At 46.3% G+C, this 17,829-nt stretch overlaps 1 pseudogene; it reads right to left on the reverse strand.

Moving 5' to 3' along the window:
- Positions 1–1,126: 1,126 nt before the first annotated feature.
- On the reverse strand, positions 1,127–16,972 carry LOC102827827 (annotated as a pseudogene).
- Between the last annotated feature and the right edge of the window lie 857 nt (positions 16,973–17,829).

Consider the following 17,829-nt stretch of genomic DNA (forward strand, 5'->3'; position numbering starts at 1 on the left):
CCTCTACTTATAATCTCGATGCCTTCCCCCGCTTCATCGAAGAGAAAATCATGTAAATCCCCTTTAACTTTAAGGCCTTCTTCCTTGAACAGAGGATTTACACAATTCTCCTTCTAAACCAAATCCTTCCCTGCTCTGCCCTCGCTGAGATAGTGCAGGGCCCATCTTTAAGTCTGCCACCTAAACAGCTTTAGGTCACTAGTATATATTAAAATATCGATGGTATTTTAAAATTGATGTCTGTCTCCAAAAATATACTGAAGCCCCCTATCCTTCTTCTACATGCCTGCCTCCTCAAATAGACACTCCTTCTAAACCAAATACTTCCCCACTCAGCCCTTGCCGAGACAGTGCAAGGCCCATCTTTATGTCTGCCACCTACAGCTAGTATATATTAAAATATCGATGGTATTTTAAAATAGATGTCTGTCTAGAAAAATACACTGAAGCCCCCTATCCTTCTTCTACATGCCTGCCTCCACAAATAGACTGAAGTCCTTTCTTTGGAGCCAATGATGTCTTAAAATAATGTCTGCCCCCTAAATAGATGTTACATTTGCCTGTTGATGGTACCTATCCTTTACTTAGAATATATGTCTGCCTCCTTAAATAGATTACTAAACTCCCACCCTTTAATAATGCCTGAGGTCCCTTAACTTAAATAGATTACTAAGCTCCCACCCCTTAATAATGCCTAAGGGCCCCCCAGAGATATACCAAGGCCCCCCTTAAATAGATCTATCCACCCTCCTCCTGCTCATTCCACAGAGATATCCTAACCCAAGTTTTGAATAGAAATGGCAAATAGATATTTGGGCCCTGTTGAGTAGAGAATGCAGGTCATCCCATTAGAGGACACAGGTCCCCTGGAGAGACAACTGGTCGATGTTCTTGGTTTTTCTGAATAAAATAACCAGAGATCAACAATGTTACCAAGATGGTTGTGGCATCAAGGTGTGTGTGTGTGTGTGTGTACCTGTCTACCTCCCTATATCAAGTAAGGGAGTTTATTCACTTAGAAGCTCTACTTTGCTCCTCTAAAGATAAGAAATAGCATAGACAGAAAAATGGGGAAGGGGTTTTAGGGAAGGGGGTAGAGAAAGAGCCCCCAACCCCATTGTGAGGCTTAGATCATCATGACCTTTACCTCGTCCTGCTGATCAGGACGGTAGAAGAAAGGTATACATGGATTTTTGCCCAGGCCTGGGTGTTCCCATGGATATTGGATGTCTCGTAGCAGCTGCATTATCTGCTGGGCAGTGGAGTTCTCAGGGGCAGCTAAGTCTGAGACAGTCTCTCCCTGAACAGGCTCCACATCTTCGGCCTGATTTATTTTGCTGCCGTCTGAGGAAAGAGGCAGGGCTTTGAGCAACATGCAAGCTCTCCCAGCTTCTGCCTGCTGACCCACCCCTCCAAGGATCCTACTCACCTTGGCCAAAGGTGGCTTCAAGTTCCTGGGGAGCTGAGGGCGCTATCTGTTCACCATCTGAAGAACTCTGGAAAGCTGTTAAATACTTTTTATAGTATTCGTTCTTTTCGCCTAACAGCTGTAATACCAGCTCTTGAAGTGCCAACAGCTTCACCTGCAGGGAAAGGTGCTCAGTATCCCTAACCCTGCTGCCACCCCAGCCCCTGCCTCCACTCCTGCCCACAGACATGTCCAAGGCCTCTTGCCTTAATTACTTCTTTGTCCCGAGCCAGCTGACTAATATATTCCTCCTTCACACGGTGACGCTCCTTCAGTATTGACCTTTGACTCTGGTAGAGGGCAATATACTCGCCTGGGGAAGAGGTGGGCAGATGGACAGGGCAGGACTCAGAAACCCAGGCTCCCTTAGATCTACTTTGCGCCCCCTCCCCCGACCATGACCCCTATTCTCTGCTCACCGATGGTGTCCGTCTCTCCTGATAACTGCATACATTGGTATTCTAACTGATCCAATCCCTCTTGCAGAGCTCTTTTTTCCTGCATGGCACCTGCAAATCGGCCCTTAAGCCCAACCAATAGGGTCAGAGCACAGCAGCGTCCTGCCCCTACCTTCTTAATATGTCAGGAGACATATGTTCACCTGTAGTTTCTCCATGGCCACTTGTAGGGCCTGGTAGGTCTCTGCAGACACGCTGTTCTCCCCAGTCCCAGGGGGGGGGACCATTGATTCAGGCTTGGATGTCGCCTCCAAATGAGCCAGTCGCTGGCAGCTTAACTCCTGTTCTTTTAGTTGCTGCTTTAACCATGCCTGTTCTTGCCTAGCACTGGCTAGGGCAGAGTTAAAGAAGGCCACCTGCAGGCAAAGAGTATATGCATGCTTTTGTAGGGAGAATACTCAGGAAGGAAACTGGGCGGGGAGGCAGAAGTCCCTCTCTTCTCTGAACCTGTGTGAGTCACAAGTGGTGAATCACAAGTGGAGTGGTGTCTGACACACCAGGTCCCAGGAGAGGTTTAGGGATCAATGAAAATTAGAAGGGAGGGAAACCAAGACATGTCAGGAGGATTTCAGGGGGAAGTAGGAAAGATGGGACGGAGAAGGGGCCCACAAAGTGAGGCTCACCAGGGCATCTCTGGTGTCTAGTCCTTCTGGGATGCTCAGCTCTGGCTGAGGAGCCTCTTCATCCCTTTCTTCTCCATCACGTACATTGCCTGTTGGAAGACGTCAGAGGGATCCTCAGACCACCATCAAGGGAGGTGAAGAGGACCTGGAAATTTTTCAGGACCCACCCTGCGCTCTCCAGCGGCAAAGGATTAGCTCTCCAAAAGGCCTAGTCTAGTTTAATTCTACAAAGCTACAAGTCCCCGTCTCTCCTCAAGCTTTCTCCTTCCTCTCCCTCTAGGCAGTCTCACTTACCTTTCTCAGCCAGAGCTACGTGGCTTAGCTGAGCCTGCAGTTCTTGTTTCTGCTGACTGGAAGTCTCCAGGCTCTCCTAAGAGGCCAGGGAAGACAGTGAGAAGAGACCCAAATGACCAGCTTCTCCCACTCAGGGCCTCAGCACTCAGCAACACCCTTACCTGTAACTGCTCTGTGAGCTGGGTCTGCAGCAGTAACTGCTTCTGCAGTTCCTCCTTCTCTACAGCTAGATGTTGATACAATGTTACGTGCTGTTGATAGCTGGCCGCATACTGCTGCAAATGACCCAAATATTGGTCTCGCTGTTCTTGCAGACTATGAGCCTCTTGGCTCTTCAGTTCCACCTGTGGGAAGACCCTGGGTGTGAGAACAAGTGGTATCTTCCTCCCAGATTCTAAACCCAAAGAAGTAGGGAAAGTACAGTCCCTTAGGGCTCTTAGGGGATTCTGCCACCTGCCCAGGCCCCTGCTTCCTCGCTCCACAGCCTAAGTGATCATCTCCCTTGCTCAGAGCCCTGTGCCTGCACCTGGCCTCACACCTCTTAACCGCCTTTCTCCCAGATTTAACTGTAAACCACAGACTGATGGAAAAGCAGAGAACCAACTGATAATCTGGTAAATTCATAGTGTGTGCCTGATGCTTTCATATGTGTTATGTCATTTCATTCTCAACACTTCTATGAGGAAAATGTCAACTACCCTTTAAAGCCAGGGAAACTGATGCCGAGAGATCAAAGTGAATAATGACCAGGAGAGCTGAGATTACAGAGTCCAAGTCTGAATCCCAGGCACCCCCATACCATGCTATTAACTCTTTCCCTAAAATCAAGGACTCACTGCCTCTAGATGGGATGATAATCAATCTATGTATGGACTAAGGCTCTGCACATATAAAAGTCAGAGGGCAGTGAAATAAATAGGCAGGGGCTATGTAGGGTTCTGTGGTCACTTGCCCTGTACTCCTCCCCCACCAATGGAGTTGGCTCTCTGACCTGCTCCTGGCACCATGCTTACCCCCGGGACTAAGCAATTCCCCTCCCCTAAAGGTTGGTGCCTTTTCCTAGCCCTTCTCAGTTAGGGCAAGGTTACCGTCTCCTTTAGGTCTCCCAGCTTCTCCTGTAATTGGTCCAGCTTCTTAGCCAGTTCATTCTTGACATGTTGCTCCGATTGGAGGGAGGCAGTCAACTCCATCTTGTCATTGGTCTGGACAGAGAGAAGTGATCAGTTGCTACCCTATGCAGCTGGAGCCCCCAGGACTTGGTGTCCAGCTCACCTCCCACACAGCTCAGGTTGGAAAAGAGTTCCCCCTCATCCCACATCAACTGAGCAGATCACTCTGGTTCACAGGATGCCTACCATTCTATGCACCATTTCACAAGAGGTCTAGAAACCCCATTTTACTGATGGGAAACAAAGGCTCATGAGGATTGTTTTCCCTGTACCATGGGGACTTGGCAAGTGAGGACTGAGGAGGTCAGCCTAGCCAGGCAGGGCTGCGCACCAGTTTGATAAAGCCATCCTGCAGCTCGGCCAGCTGTGCCTTGAGTTCATGGTTCTGGGAGACAGCAAGGCTGATGGTGATGCGGTCGCTCTGCATAGTCTCCAGAATCTTCTCACGCGCTGCTTCCTGCTCATTCCAGCAATCAGCTATCCGCTGTAGTTCACGCAGCTGCTGCTCCCGCTCCAGACTCTGGAGGTTCAGGGTTTCATTGTCTCTTATTTGGGATTGCAACTGTCCTTTAAGGTCCTCTAGCTCTTTTTGAAGCTTTTCAGCCTCAGCCTGTAGCCGAAGTTCCTCCTCAGATAGCCTCACAGGGGGCTCCTCCTCTGCTGGGGGGATAACTAAGAAAGGAAGCATACAGTAAGGGCTTCTTGCCTCTGGTGTCTCAGAAGCCCTCTTTCTAGCCCACAGTTCTTGATCCATGCTCCTCTCCCTAAGTCCTGGCTCCTTGCTAACTCTTACCATAAATCTGATGTTCAAATTTTCAAGCCTTAATAAAGAACTTTCAAATACAGTTCTTTATTAATATTTTTATGCTCCGGACAACTCTGGGTGTTTGACAGTGGGTACCTATCCTATCCCTTTTTGCAGATAAGGACACTGAGGCTCAGTGAGATTATAAGACTTGCCAAAACACACAGCAAGTCAATGCCAACTCCTGGTACAGGCATCATTTGCCCCATTTGTCCACCCACCTCCCTGGGTATTCTAAGCTTATCTCCCCTCAACCCCCTCCTCAGCTCTCTGATACCAATATCGCTCACTCTTAGGCTCCAGCCCTAGCCTACCTGTCTGTTTCTTGAATTCAGCCAAGCTGGCCTCCAGCTCCTGTGTTTGAATAAGGCTGCACTCCTTCTCTTTCTTCAGTGTCTGAACCTGCCCAGGACACAGGGAGAAAGAACCCATGAAGGGAGGCAGGTGGGCCATGGAACCGTGATTCTGACTACTATCCCTCTCTACCTTCACCTCTAGAAAACAAAACTCTTATTATTAAAATTTGTTGATCAAAAAAAAAAACAAACCACATTTGTCAAAACCCAGTAAGACTACACCATAATTGTGAGCCCCAATGGAAACTACAGACTTTAGTTATTAATAATCTTAATCTGTCAATATTGGCTCATCAATTATAACAAATGTACTCCAGGAATACAAAATGTTAATATTAGAAGAAATTGTGTGCATGAGGGAGGGAAAGGGACTATGTGAGAACTCTGTATTTTCTGCACAATTTTTTTGTAAACCTACAAGTGCTCCAAAAAATAATGTCTATAAACACATACCCAACCCCCAGAGGAAGTGATATGGGTTCCATTTTACAGTTAAGTAAACAGAAGCCCAGAAGGATCAAGTGACCTCCCAAGGAGGGAGAAAGACAAAGGGTCAGGCCTTACCTTCTGTGACAATTTCTGCACCTGTTGCCGCCAATTGGTACCCTCAATTTTCAGAGTCTCTACATAATGGTCTCTCTCCATCTGCAGTTGTTTAACTATCTGTGTGAGCTATAAGAATAAGCATGGAAGGAAGGAGGGGCTGTCATTGGGTCCTCAACTGCTCCTTGCCACCTGGGATCACCTAGGTCAGCTCCCCTTCCCACGTGTTCCTCCCCTCTACAAAGCCTCACCTCTTCTGTATGTTGTTCCAGCTTTGCTTTCTCTGCTTGGACCTTCTCTAATGCTTTGTTGTTCTCATTGCTAGAGAACTAGATGGAAAAAATGAGGTGAGATTGGGTGAGCTCCAGTGGAAGGAAGTTACGCGTAGTAGGCACAGTATTAAGTGTTAAGGAAAACTGGAGAACCAGATAGGCTCTCTGAGTTAAGGCACACTGCTGACCTGGGGACTATTTATTTATCCAGAGTGTTGGCCTGGCTTCCAGGAGGAAATAAACAAACTCACGGACGTGCCTTAGAGATGTAATCTAGGTAACAATGGTTTTCCAGCAAGATGCTTTATAAAATGAGAAAATAAAAACAAAACAAAAAAACCCTACTCCTGAGTTCTGATCCACAGGGCTGGGCAGGGCCCCAGTCTCTGAATATTTCTCACTTTCTGGAGGTGATTCGAAGGCAGGACCTGAACAAGGATCCAAATTTCCCAGAATCTGACTGGAGACTGGAGGCCAGAATGATCCCAGCCGGAGGAGCTTGAGCTCCCTGCTACTCCTAACCCCTCACCTGCTGTAGCAGCAGTTCTGACACATCTAGTTTCTTTTGCAAGTCCTCTATTCCCTGCTGCATAGTTGTCTTCTCTTTGAGTGAGATCTGAAGTTGCTCCGTTAATTCCGAGTTGTGCTGTAATAGGTCCTCATTCTTGGTGCTATGAGCAAAGTGGAGAAAGGCATCAGAACAGGTTCACTACTACGGTGATGAATGCCCTCACTCTGGCCACAGAGCAGTGGCACCAGAAGGGACACCGGAAGTCATGAGTTACAAATGGCAGCTCAGTGAGGCTATGAGCTGTCTGAGGCCACAGCATGTGGAGTCATGGCACAGTGGGACTAGAGCCTGGCTCTGCACACTTCCAAGCCTGTAGGATTTATACCCCTCTCCCACTTCCCACTGCACCACTTGGGCTAAGGTTTCCCAGACTGCCATCCCACCTTCCCGATCCTACCTGTTCTTCACTATCTTCATTGTGGCGTTATCTAGTTCTTGATATAACACTTTGTTCTTCTGCATATACAGAAGGTTAAGTCAAGATTTGGCAAGCAGAATATGTAGCTTTCATGCTAATTACAATAGCAACAGTAACTACAAGACTTCCTGAATTCCACTTTACATTTTTCAAAGCATTTCTAAGTCCATGTCCTCATTTATTTTTAAATACTCAGTAAGAATGGCACTGTGGGTTAATGCGCTGGGCTGCAAGGTCACCTTGAACCACAAGGTCAGCAGTTCAAGCTCACCAGCCACTCCTTGGAAATCCTATACAGGATTGCTATGGGTTGGAACCAACTCGATGGCACTTAACAACAACAAGCAGGGTGGACCAGGCAGGTAAAGGGATGTCATTTCCAGCTAATTAGCGGAGATCCAGAGAGAGCCCACTAGATTTCTGTCATTATTATTATCATCACTGTTTGGACAGCCAGCAGTGAACCTGATTGCTTTACCAGGTACCAAGCTAAGGAACACACACACAATCCCACTTGGTCCTCACAACCACCAGATGAGACCATCATTATTATTACCTCCATCTTAAGGTCAAAAGAAACAAAATAGTACTGGTTAATATCACACAGGCAAATAGGGATTTACCAGCCAGATCTAGCTGACTCAATAAACATTCACTAACTCACCACCACCACCACCACCCCACTCCCCTGGTCTGGGCTGGGTTGGAGGTCAGGAGATAGATGTGAGTGGGGGAATTAAATTTTTTATTTTAACCTTGTCTTCCTTTATTAAATAAATATACATTGACCGGATCCAAAAACTCAGAAGGCATAGAAGTCTAATGTCTCCAAGATATCCTGGTCCAGTCCCCTAAAATTTTAAATAAATTCTTCCATACATATTTTGTGTATGTTACACATCTACATACACACAACTTCCTGCCTTTCTACACATATGTAATATACTAAAGATACCGTTCTGCATCTTCATACTCTAAGCACCAGATCCTTCCCCTGGACACTTGTCCCAGGCCCACCATCAGTTAATGACAGGGCCTTTCAGTGACAGCATCCCCCATACCGACTCACCCACAGCAGCCAACTCATCCTTAGCCTGGTTCTAACAACCACACAACTAAAACCATAAGAAAAGTCCTGTGCTGTTTGTCTGGGCAGCAAGACATTCCATCATATTTCAGAAAAAATATTCCACTCACTCCCCTATCTGGAAAGCTGGGCTGTGAGTAAATGGAAGGGTGGTGGGGTTCACCTTTTCCATGTGTTTTTGTTGTTTAGAGAGTGCAGACAGAGTGCGCTCCAGGTCTCCTATGCGCTGTTGGGAAGCCTTAAGATGACTGACAACATTCTCAAGTTCTCCTGGAATGAAGAGAGGAAAGGAGATGGGACCTCACAAAGGAATGCCAATGTGGCAGGTGGAAGGATTAAGCGATGTCCCAGACTCCTACCTTCTTTCTGTTTGACTGCATTCTGAGTATGATATAAACATGTTTGTAATTCCGACTTCTCAGACACTAATATTCCAATAGTCTGGATGTGAACCTTTGAGAGAAAAGCCAAACAAGAATGAAAAAAAAGGCAAAGAAATGTTTTTAGAGGATCTCAAAGAATGCCATAGAGTTCACTTACTGTTAATTATTGCCTGAGACAATGTTGTTCCTTTGCAAACTTTTGTTCAAATTCTTTTTTATCCTGTAGGATATAGGAGGAAAAACATCCTTTACCGGGAGGAGGCAAAAATCAAACAAAGGTTATGCCCCCAGAATTCCATCAATGGCCCAGAACAAACCCACTGATTATTAGAGGTTGTGGGGTATGGGTGGCAGGAAAGGGGGAGCCCTTTATGTCTTTAGCCCAAGAGTGGGCAAGAAGAATCTAAGGCCTCTATTATCTGAGTCCTCCCCTAAACCCATCAGCAGTGTAATGAGCAAACAAAGAAATCACATTACGTTTTCTCGTTGGTAAGCAATATCCTGATTTTGCTTTTCCTGTGAAGAGAACAAAAACAAGGTAACTGAGTTAGTCTTCCTTTACTATGGTCCACAGATCCAAAAAGAAAGGGGCTAAGGACCAGAAATGAGTCTTAAAGGAAATGTTCTCACACACTGTGGGGACTTGAGCTGAAAACTCTCAAGTCCCCAAGAAAAGAGAACTTGGGTCTTCCTTGGCTTTCTCTCTGAATGTGGCTTCCTTTCAAATGACAATAACACAAACCTCTAGAAATGGAGTCTGAGAAGGGAAAGGCTACTACTCTTCTACTAGCCTGTGATTTGCAAGGGTGCATTCAATCCACAAAGATTTACTGAGCACCTACTACATACCAGGTACTCTTCTTAACAGCAGGGACAGAGGAATAAAAAGGATATACAAGATCTCTACTCTCTGTTTACATTTAAGAAGACCTTTGAGTCTTTCTTTCTTAGAGACCTGGGATGCCTATTCAAGATCCTGAAACCCAGGGAGGAGCTATGACTTGTCCAAGGTTAAATGCAGAGCAAACTAGGGACTGGGATAGAGCTGTAATGCAGGACTCCAGGTAAGAGTTAGGCTAGTGCTCCCAATGAGGGGCAACAGTGCCAGGACAAGTAAATGTAGGGAGGACTCAGATGGGGGTGTCTAGAAAAGAGAGAGCAAGAGTAAGAAGCAACAGAAAGAGCCATGTTGTATGCTCAGTGCTCTGGGGTCCCTCCAGCTGAGAATTAAGCCCCCCAGCACCCCAGTCTCCCTTGGTACTGGGGCCCCATCTCCTTCAGAGTCCCAAAGAGAAACTGGAGTCCAGGATTGGCAGCATGGACTTATGGAGACCCCACTGGGCTCTTACCAATTCCTCTATCTTGCTAATGAGCTCTTTGTTTGTAACTGTACTGGATTCCAGAGCAAAGGAAAGTTCTTTTTGCTGGTTCTGAGGCTCATGCAGAAAGGAGGAGGAGTTGGAGGAAGGTTGGGGGAGAGGTAGAAAGAGCAATCATTAGGGTTGAGGGGGGTGTATCTGGGCTATCTCAGCTGGCAGGGGGCACCCAGCCCCTGATGTGGGAAAAGGAGGAGGGAGTAGGACTAGCCAATAGGGTCCATTTACACAAGTGCCCTAGTCCAGAGCCACTTACCTCCAGATCTCTTATGTTAGATGTTAGGTCTCTCCACTGATAAAGGATGAAGACTATAAAAGAAGAAAGAGTTCACATGGAGATGCTCTCTGTCCTCCTCAAAGGCTAAGCTCTCCAACATCCTTGGTTCCCTACCAACTGGCACAATTTTCCTTACTACCCAACTTGCCAACTCTTCCTGGCTATTTCTCCATCCTTCCTCTCCTCCCCAAGCAATTTTCATCCTGTACTTTCTGCAGTAGGATAAAGTGGTGTCACTAATCTTATGATCCAACTCCTTTATTTTCACCACCAGGTTAAAAAGCAGAGACTCAGGGAAGTAATGACTTGTCAAACGTTATCCAACAGATCAGCAGGTCTTAAGACCATTCCACACTTCACTGCCCTCTTCCCTCTTGTGAACCCTAAATACATTTTCACACTATTGTCGTTTCCTTTCCCACTCCCCACTCCCGGATTCCAATTTCTGAATACCTCAGCCACAAGCCCATTGAGTTGTTGTGAAATTTGTCGTAGGCTTTCTGTCGATGACTTAGTTCTAGGGAAAGAGGTACAGAAGTTCACAGAGGAAGGTAGCTTGATGGGGAAGAGAGGGTCAGACCCTGATTCCCTTAGCCTAGGGATTGTTGCCCCAATAGAGACACTCACAGGTTTTCATCCATCAAATTAGTGTCATTGACAGTATCACAGGTCTGTGTGGGAAGAAACACATAGGATGGTCATTTAATTTCTGGTGAGAAATACCTAGAGACAGGGTGACCCCTGGTCCAAATAACCTTCCACCTCCCCAAACTTCATGAAAAAGCCCAATGTGGGCGTCCCCCACCCCAGGCCTCCAACAGAGCACTTGGCTCTAGGAACCAAGGAACCTGAAGAAGAGTAGAAAATCCAAATTAAGTCTAGTCCATTAGGCAGCAAGATGTGGGTAGCAAACTAAGAGAGATGAGGCACAAACCTGAAGTGATGTCACATTACTAAGTGAATCAGAAAACGTGGCCTGGGCATCGGCAGGTTCCACTGGAGACGTGGCGCCATCTTTGGGCGCCTGTCACAGAACAGAGCAGGATGTCAGAGGTCATAAAGGTAAGAAGTCACCTTACTGTCACAGACACAGGAATGCAAGCGGTAGGATAGACATTGCTGTAGTCAGAGCAACAGTCACACATGCTAGGAGGCACTGTCTGATGTGGGTTTGGCTTGCCCAGGTCACTACAGCACTTTGGACAGTCACAGCTCAGAGCAGGGGATGCACAGCCTCCTCCGTGAGCACATGGAGATGTGTTTCTCCTTGGGTAAAAGATGCCTAACTAGAAGCTTATCTCTGCTTTCTGGAGGTAAAAAGAAAATGAACTAAACCACAGCCACCTCATGGCGACTGTCCGCACGTCAACCTCCTACCTCCTGCCATAAAACATATGAAAGCACAGGCAAAATGGCTACCCATTGACTCTTGGCATCCTGGAGGCTGTGAGGGCTCTTCCTTCTGTGCCTAGTAGCTAGAGAAGACTCCTAGGATTTAGGACTAGGAGCTGTGTAAAAACCTCTCTCTCTGTCTCTTCCCCATCTGGATCTACTTGCTTGACCAGTACATCACCCTAGGCTCTCTCTAGGCTCAAGCCTAATATTCAGCCCAAGCCTCTGGCTCCATAGGTCTCCTCTGACATCCAATAGGCCAGGGGAACAAAATGAGTGGGACATATGGCTGATAAGCTAAAGCATGACAAGAGAAAAGAACTAGGGAGTCAGAGCCTGGACAAGGAAGCTGGGTCTGGAGAGGAAGAGGCCAAAGGAAAAGGACTACTTGGTATCTGTACCCTACAGTACTCAGCTCTGAAAACCCCAATCACTTCCCTCTTCAGAGTGAGTACTGCAAAGCCTGGGCATCTGAGGATGAGCCAAGGTTTCTTTGCTACAAGGTTCCTTTTCTCTGGTACCTGGGCTTGCTATACCAACTTCTACAATTGTGCTATGACCTCTGACCCTGGAACCTGGTGTTGCCATGTCAATTTGAACAACTGAATCTCACTGGTGATAATAGAAATTCAGCACATAGCCATGCATGAGTTTGTGGGGGACTCTGGGAAACTCTGGGTCCCTCCTGGCATCTTGGGGTTCCACTGATCTCTAGGATTAAACAGAGCAAAACTCAGTGGCAAGAAACTATTTTTCTTAGAACTTTTAGAAGTAAAATCAATTCTCCTCTAACATTTCCTAGTTTTTCCCTGTGCCTTACATTTAAAAAATAATTTTAAGTGATTATTTTGTGAACCAAGTGGTTTTTAATGATTTTAAATCATATAAGTATGGAGTTAAAAATAAATGTTCACTCCCATTCAAAATATAACATCCCATTAAAATGTTTCTCTCTCCATTATTTGCCCATTTCTGGACATATCAGCTCCCCCAAGAGTGCCTCCCTATCACATTGCTGGAGTTGAAAATGTCCATGGGAAACAGTAGTGTAGAGAGGAGGGCTTAAAAACAGCCAAATAAAGAGGTAGGGGTCTCTGTCTTTGTTTCTAAAAAAAACCTAGAAGAACCTGGGCACAGAATTTCAGAATATTAGAGCAGATTAATAGTTTTCTGAGGAGGAAATAGAGACCTCAGATCCACTAAAAATTGGACTACTGACCAAGCCAAAGGAAAACACAGTTTAATGACTCTTATAAACTTGGACCAGTTTACCATGCCATGTCACCTCTCCTGTGAGTTGACAATGTAAGTCACAGTGCTTTGACAGACTTGAGTGACGAGGTGAGAACAATCCTAGTGAAGTGTAAAATCTTTCTCACATTGACCAACAGTCCCTTTGCCCATGCCTCTACTTCCAATAGGATCTGGCCCCTTTTCACCCCTATTCCTCTGGTTTGGCAGATGTCTCCTGAGCAAGTCATTCAAGTAGGAAGTGCCAACATCACATCACATCCAGAGGAGTTCATCTCCTAACCTTATGCACTGCCAAAAACCTGACAAAGGTGCTTTGCTGGACACTCCCTGTGCCGGGATTACCTTTGGTTTAGAGGTGGGTAGTCTATGTGGAGAGTGGGAGACATGGGAAATCCGGGCACAGAGGTAGTTAATAGGGAGTGTCCAGCAAAACACCTTTACTATCAAGGGCCCAACAAATATGGATCAGTAAGCTGAGTTCTAAGAGAGACCTAGCGCAGAATGGTCTGGTCACTCATCTATTTGGTTAGCCTTACATGCTTTGCAGTTAGTTTCTCTATAAAAGGAGGTAAAAATAATTAAAAACCTCAGTCCTTACAGCTATAAGGTAAGATCACTTTCTCTTGATGCACCGTTCTCCAAAAAGAATTAAGCAATCCTAAAACTCACAAACTTTAATGTAGGCTATGAGACTCTTTTTCCAAAGGCTTTGCTTTTGTTTTTATCTCTTCTAGTCTGATAGCACCATTGCACACTCAGACTTGAGGCTTGAAAAGCCCAAATCCCACACATCTGCTCTGGAAGTTGTTCCCCAATTACCTTGAACCTTCAAGATGCATCTCACCTTTTCCAAGATGACAAAAGATACAAGAGGGGAAGAAAAAAAAGCAGCTCAACCAATCAAGCAGGTGCAAAAGGGGACAAGTCAGGGTTAATGAATGACAGGACATCAAACAAGCCAGAGGCAAAGCACCACCAAATCAGAAAGCCTCAGAGGCATGCACAGTTGGGAGAGAGAGCAAGGCAGAGGGCAGGTCTTGGCACTGCCTCACCTTCCACTTGTCCAATGGGGATAGTGTTACCCCATTGGAGCGGTTAAGGTCAGCCACCAGCACCTTCAGAATGTCCTGAATCTATAAGAGGTGAAAGGGGAAAACAAGGGCAATGGGAAAGAAAGAGACAAAAAGGTCAGAGGAGGAGGAAGAGGTGTTTCAGGGAAATGGGATGCTGAAGAGGATCCCATGGGACATCAAAGCTCTGGCCCATGCCATCCTTCTACAAAGCCACTTGCTGCCTTGTCAACACAGAATTCAATAAAAACAAAAAGTCCACTGAATGATGTGGTAACATAGAGTACAGGATTGGGAAGAAGGTTTGGAATCACCTAACCAATGGAGCTCTTAATTTGCTCACTGGACCCTTTCTCCCTGGGCCTGGGATATAGCGGACACATCTGGCAGGTATCCAGACCTCCATCTCTGCTTTAAAAACCTGACTTCTAAGTAAAGGGGATTACATGTACAAAAAAAGTCTGATATGGTCCAACAACATCATCTTATTACATATGAGAAAACCTAGGCCCAAGGGAAGAGCAAATTTTCCTGATGTCACTAAGCAGGTTCACAACCCAGATTCTGTAGAATAAGCACTGAAGTGATAACTGCAAGGCTGGAGGTTGAAACCCACCAGCCACCCCTCGGAAACCCTATTCTGGGTCTCTATGAGTCAGAACAGACTCAGCAGTACTTAACAATAACAGCAAAAGAACATGAGGGCAAATGGCTGTTCTCATTGGCTTGGCTTCCCCCTTAGACTAAGAGTGAAAAAAATAAGCGATAAGTCAAGTAGCAATGACCATTTGTTGAATGTTTACTCTGTCAGGACCCCTAAGAGCATAGTGGGTTATGCAGTGGGCTGTTAACCACAAGGTTAGCAGTTTGAATCCGCCAGCCTCTCCTTGGGAGAAAGATGAGGCTTTCTGCTCCTGTAAAGATTATAGCTTCAGAAACCCTATACAGGCTTTGAAAGTGACTCGATGGCAAGCAACAACAACAGGCCCTGTATTAAGAGATTTACATAAAATCAACAAGAATAAATAATACAATAAGCACTGGATCACAACGATGAATTAAACCACGGGGTAGACAGTTCGAACGTAACAGTCACTCCTCAGAAGCCCTATACTCAGTTGCTATGAGTTGGAGGAACCCACTTGAGGGCCCTTAACAACTCCTGTTTTACAGATGTGGAAACAAAGGCCCAAAGAACATAAACATTTTTTTTCAAAATCATACCCCTAACAGAGGGAGCAAGGAGGATTCAGAGCCATAAATTTTTTACTCCTACAATCTTAATTGGACTCCTAGTATGGCACTTTACAATCACCACTGTAATTCTAACCATAAGGTCAGCAGTTCAAACCCACAGTTGATTCTCGAAAACCCTAAACAGGATTGCTATGAGTCAGAACTGACTCAGTGGCACTTAACAACAATCTTAACCACTATCCTGTACTTCAGTACCTCAACCCCCAGGAGCTTAGATACCCAAGACTCACATCTTCAGGGTGGCTGTAACCACAAGAAGTTGTTTGGGGGCTACTGCCATTTTTGATTGTCTGTTTTTCCGATCCTCCAGGGAGGTTGCCAGTTCTTCTCTGATAGTCTCTCAACTGTGAAAAGGAAAAACAGTGATGTTCCCAAGAACTATAAGCCCCTGCATTTAATTTACATACTACTTTACAGTTTATAAAGTTGTTTTTTGAATAAATAAGCCATCTGATTTCCTGTAACCAACAACCCTAAAAAGTGCTGTAATTGTCATTTAATGACTGAAGAAATGGATTCCTTGTAAATGGTGGGGGGAAGGGGAAAGGCAATCATGAAACTCAAGTCTTCTAACTTAAAGCTCTAGGATTTTGTTATGAATGAGTAGCTTACAGGGGCAAAACCAAAGGCAGAGTTGGAATCACAAACATTAAATGGACAAGAATAGATGGTGGGCTTCAGAAACTAGGCATTGTGGTCTTCTAACATATCTATTAGATCTCCACACCAATACTTTTACATCAGTGTCCGATGGCAATGGACAGTACAGAACACGCGGACAACATAACAGGACAACTCAAACTTCGTTTCAGGGACCATTCTATTATATCTTATAAAGACATGCAATTGTCATCCTTAAGTACATTAATACATTTTTCTCTCAAGAGAAGTAAACAAAACTAATACTTCAGAAAGAGATCTCATGTTTATCCTGGAACTTTTCACACTCCAAATACGCTTCAGAGAACCCCAACATGAGAAAATGATTTGGGAAAGATTCACAGATGGGAAGTTCATTTCCCCAGGATTGGATTGGACTCCAAAGAGCACTGATTGAGAAGGATCCTGGTCCCACAATCATAGGGAGTCAGAATGTGAGGTATAGAACACAGGGGGAAATTTTTGAGCATCTCTCTGGAGAAGAGAAACCTGTGACAACACCAAACCAAACACTTTTTCCCTATTGTCACCCAGCGATGTTGTATAAATGTTTCAGTATCTTTGGGGAAGTGTAAGCTTTTCAGCCTTCAACGTCTAATGATGCAGTACAGCCCATAGTATGGGAGCCTGAAACTTGTCCGATCTAACTCCCACGTCCCCTTCAAACTAGAAATTTGCCCCACAACCAAAGAAACCAGGAAGGAGTGAAGATCTTAGGGCACTGGGTTGGAAGATCAAAGGCTGGTCTCAGGGCAATAATGACATATCCGAGTTGTATTGTGACTAACAACATTCCACCTCTCCTTACCAAAGCCTGAGTCCCAGCTCCGCGTTGGGGGAGAGGGGGAGGGCAGGACCGAGACTGATGTCCCAGAAGTCCGGGAACCCAAGGAGGCCCGGTTCTGAGTGTCAGGAGACCAGAATCATATCCGGAGGTTGGGGGAGGCCCGGGGATCACCTACCCAAAGTCACCAGGGAGCGACCCGCGAGGGCAAAGGCTGGGCAGCCGAGAGGGCGGGACTGACAGGACTGGAGAAAGGCCAGGGGGCGCCAAGGGGATAAACCCGAGTCTCAGGGGCGGCACAGACTATTGACCAAGATGTAGTCATCGGTGGGACCTCAGGTTGGGTCAGGGAGCCGCAACCTGGAGCATTTTACCTTTTTCTTGGCCCGGGCCAATTTGCTCTGTCGGGTTTCTTCCGACATACTGTCAAGGGGCGGGGTAACAGGGTGCCACATCACTAATCCCAGCAACCACTACGGAATTGCTTCCGGCGGCTACAGAGCAGGTTTGACACAGAGCCAGGGGAGGGAGGACGCCCATAGACCGTGGGTGTGGCCTAAATGCGCCAAGTCTATTGGTTAATAAGAAAGATGAAAGTAAAAGGGGACGTGATGAAAAGAGCACGCTCTGGAGGGGTGGGGAAAATAACAATTATAGCTGCGTGCGCAGCCTCTGGCCCCTCCCATTTAGTGGGAGGGGTGGGATACTTGGCGTTTAACTCCTACCCCCACATCCGCATAGTGCGCGCGCAACCGGCTTTGCAGCGTTTAATGACTGCCATCGATTTATTTTAAGGTCCTCACTCTGAACTTCCCTGGGCTGCAGACCACACCCCAAACGGGGGCCTGGGACCACAAGGCTCAAAAGGTGGGCGAGGAGCGAACAGAAGGAACAGTTCCCTTTCCTGACTCCTCACGACGCTGCCCCAGGCTTAATGGTTCCCTCAAAATCCCCCAATTCCACCAAAGAACCCACAGAAAACCTGTCTAATAGTCCAGACATCCACCCATCAACCTCTCTTTCCTTGAGGGACTCTACCCTAATCCCGGGGGCTTATCTCCAACCGCATGACTGACCTTGGTCATTTCAACTTTCCTGGAGCTCTTCCCACACCCCAGTGTCCCTTATCTCCCAGAGCTGACTCCAAGCTACCAGCCTTCTCTCAGATTCCTCTATGGGACTCCACCAGGACCCTCCAGAAGTTGCCCAGGGGCCTTTTGATCTCAGGTAAGTATGTGCCCCGCCTTGGTCTCCAGGTTTCTCCCAGTCCTCTCTACATTCCCGACCACAGCTGACCTACCTTCATTCAGTT

Source organism: Chrysochloris asiatica, unplaced genomic scaffold (assembly GCF_000296735.1).
Source record: "Chrysochloris asiatica unplaced genomic scaffold, ChrAsi1.0 scaffold00014, whole genome shotgun sequence".
NCBI classification, from domain to species: Eukaryota; Metazoa; Chordata; class Mammalia; order Afrosoricida; family Chrysochloridae; genus Chrysochloris; species Chrysochloris asiatica.